Raw genomic sequence first — 3,922 nt, 5'->3', positions numbered from 1 at the left:
TCAGCTGCCGTTCACCATGAGATACTTCTGCCGTCCAGGTGATTGATTGATTGATTGGTTGATTGATTGGGTTGATTTATTGGAACAGCTTAAAAGCAAAACAAATCCCAGAGAGCAATGCGACGAAAGCATTAAACAACGCTATTTCTAATGTGGCCCTCAGGAACCACTCTGATTCGGGGCTCAACAAAGTCCGCCTTCTAGACAGACCTGAGATTCACTGAGGACTCCCAGAAACACCTTTTCAACACAAGCCACCACACTGGGCTGGCTGAGGATAGGACAAGTAAACATATTCATAGGCCACGGTTGAGAAACAGAGGTGGAACCAGAGCTGGTCCGAGAATACAACAGGAAGAGGAGGAGTTGGAGGAAGAGGTGGAGGAAGAATGCAACACAGAGGAGGATAAGGAGGAGGGAAATGGTTTAGAGGAAGAGGAGGAAGTGGCTGAGGCCTGAAAACAACTGAGAAGGAGGTGAGACGTTGACAAAGAGGATGAGGAGAACCAGGGAAGATCTCTGAGAATACAGAGACGCCGAAGAGCAGCACATTTCTACTGGGACACTCGTTCTACCTCCCAATCAGGGGAGCGCGAGGGTCTTGGCGAGCGTTCAACCGGCATATCGTAAAATAAGTTCTAAAAGGCCAGGAGGTGACATTGATTTATTGTGTTGTTGAATTAGATTAGATTATTGGGATCCCCGCTAGCTACCGCAGCAGCCACTTCTCATGGATTGACTCGTGAGTCTTCTTTGTTTCTTGTGCAGAGGGAGGAAGACACTCAGGACTCAAAATGTCCAGCAGCAGGGAGAGACCAGCCTGGGCCAGAGGAGTTTGCTGTGGAGGAAGACACCCAGGACCCAAAATGTCCAGCAGGAGAGACCAGTCTGGCTCGAGGAGTTTGTGTGAGGAAGACATACCTCAGGACTCAAATGTCCAGCAGCAGCAGAGACCAGTCTGGCCGCAGAGGGAGCTTGTCGTAGGAGGAAGACACTCAGGCCTCAAATGTCCAGCAGCAGGAGAGACCAGTCTGGGTCGTAGGAGTTTGTTGTGAGGAAGACACTCAGGGACTCAAATGTCCAGCAGCAGGAGAGACCAGTCTCTGGGTCGAGGGAGTTTAGTTGTGGAGGAAGACACCCAGGACTCAAATGTCCAGCAGCAGGCAGAGACCAGTCTGGGTCAGGAGTTTGTTGTGGAGGAAGACACTCAGGACTCAAATGTCCAGCAGCAGGAGCAGACCAGTTGGGTAGGGAGTTGTTGTGGAGGAAGACACTCAGGACCCAAATGACCAGCAGCAGTGGAGAGACCAAAGTCTGGCTTGAGGAGTTTGTTGGGAGGAAGACACTTGGGACTCAAAATGTCCAGAGCAGCAGGAGAGACCAGTCTGGCTCGAGGAGTTTGATGTGGAGGAAGAGAAAAGGTCAGAGAAGCAGAGACAACAGTTTGGAGGAGGAGGAGGCTGAGGCAGGTGATCAGAGCCAAGCATGGAGAACAGACGTTGGAACGTAGTGATGAAGGATATGAGGATGATGATGAAGCCGAAAACACTAACTCCGCGCTAGCACCGAAGTGACTGACCAAGACATTATCGGTGAGTGGTTGACATATTTTAATGCCAGCAACTCAAACTCAATCGTTCAAGAACACAAGTCTACCATTGTCAGTACACCCCCAGGAAATAGCAATGGTATGATCCCATCCCCATTAGAATGTGAATGAGTGGTTTGTTCCATTCCTGTGTAGAGGAGTTGGACACCAAGGAAACCAAGGATATAGGAGATGTCAGCAGGATAATAACCACGATCCCCCTGGTTCGACTGATAGAGAGGTCTACTTCTATGCTGGGCACAAAACCAACGTCGTTGAGGCATTGGACTCCTATGGCGGAGTGATTCTGGCCAGCAGTAGTACAGTTCTACTGTTAACACCACATTTGGCGTTGTCGGGCAGGATAAATCACTACATTTGAAGTTAGTCGGCAGGATAAATCGCTACATTTGGCGTTGTCGGCAGGATAAATCGCTACATTTAGCGTTGTCGGCAGGATAAATCGCTACATTTTAAGTAGTGCCAGGATACATCACTACATTTGAAGTAGTCGGCAGGATAAATCGCTACATTTGGCGTTGTCGGCAGGATAAATCGCTACATTTGAAGTAGTCTTGTAGATAAATCACTACATTTGAAGTAGTCGGCAGGATAAATCGCAACTACATTTGGCGTTGTCGCAGGATAAATCGCTTCACATTTGAAGTAGTCAGCAGGATAAATCAACGCACCAAACACTCACATGGAACAAAGGAAAACAGGTAAGGTGTCCATCGCCTTCCTGTTCAGTCTACTCTTCTACAGGGTAACAGACAAATGGAGTACTGCCACCTAGTGGTGGACCACTAGATGGTGCTAGACGACAATACAGTAATACAGTGGAGTAGTAGTAGTAATAATAGTGGTAATATAATGTATTTGCTCCCCTGCAGGCGTTTCTCTATGTAACTACCTGGAGACCAATACTGATGTGATAGATCTGAAAGGAAAGCAGGTTCTGGAGCTGGGATCAGGGACAGGATTAGTGTCGCGTCAAGTCTACAGGGTAAGTCTTACTGATTACCTTTGAGTTTTAGACTGTAACGGCGATCAGAGGTTGGATCTTCTTCTCCTTCTTCTTCTTCTTCTTCTCTTCTTCTTCTTCTCGTATCTAGTGATAGATGTCTTTTGGAGTCAGTTTTGTTCTTGTTCTTCTTGTTCTTAAAAGCTCCTAACGTAATGTGTATCCCAGGTGCCCAGGTGACGGCCACTGACCTCCCAGACGTCCTTAGTAATCTGAGATACAACTTCCGAAACACCAGAGGGCGCTCTAAATATACACCTGAGGTGACAGCTCTGGCCTGGGGTCCTGGGGTGAACGCACTTGCACCCCCAGATCCATCTATCACTATGACTACGTGCTGGCGGCTGGACGTGGTGTATCACCAGACTTAGAGGAGCTGTTGTTTACCATGAGATACTTCTGTCGTCCGGAACCACTCTGATCTGGGCCAACAAGGTCCGCCTCAGACAAACCTGGGATTCACTGGAGGATTTCAAGAACACCTTCAACACCACACTGCTGGCTGAGATGGGAGGAGGTTAAGATCTTTAAGGCCACGTGTAAAAGGTAGGGATTAGGGAAAGAAGTCTGAGGAACTAGTTTCGACATTCCTGCCACTACAACCAAGACTTCCTGTCCCTTCTTCCTCTGAGAAATGCTTGAAGGCAGAAGGCGCCATCTTTGGGTAATAATACTGGACATTGATGGACTGCGGACGTTGTCAGTTGTTGATGATTGATTTGTACTACTACTGACCTACTATATGTAGTGGTTTATTGTTTACTTAGTTTTTACACATGTACCGGATAGTTTGTATTGATATTAATATTAAAATGTATGCACTTTGCTGTCTTGTTTCAGTTCGTATGGTCAAATAATAATAATAATAATAATAATAATAATAATAATAATAATAATAATAATAATAATAATAATAATGATGATAGTAATAATGATGATAGTAATAATGATGATAGTAATAATGATGATAGTAATAATAATGATAGTAATAATGATGATAGTAATAATGATGATAGTAATAATGATGATAGTAATAATGATGATAGTAATAATGATGATAGTAATAATGATGATAGTAATAATGATGATAGTAATAATAATGATAGTAATAATGATAATAATAATAATAATAATAATAATAATAATGATGATAGCAATAATGATGATAGTAATAATGATGATAGTAATAATGATGATAGTAATAATGATGATAGTAATAATGATGATAGTAATAATGATAGTAATAATGATGATAGTAATAATGATGATAGTAAGTAGTCTACTGGTGAACCTGATAACTACAGTTTTTT

General features: G+C 43.9%; 1 pseudogene; it reads left to right on the top strand.

Annotated features, from left to right (window-relative positions):
- Positions 1 to 1,076: 1,076 nt before the first annotated feature.
- LOC123486347 lies at positions 1,077 to 3,134 on the top strand (annotated as a pseudogene).
- Positions 3,135 to 3,922: the final 788 nt, after the last annotated feature.

This window comes from Coregonus clupeaformis, unplaced genomic scaffold (genome assembly GCF_020615455.1).
Source record: "Coregonus clupeaformis isolate EN_2021a unplaced genomic scaffold, ASM2061545v1 scaf1162, whole genome shotgun sequence".
Lineage (NCBI taxonomy): Eukaryota > Metazoa > Chordata > Actinopteri > Salmoniformes > Salmonidae > Coregonus > Coregonus clupeaformis.
This window is presented reverse-complemented; position numbering and strand designations above follow the sequence as displayed.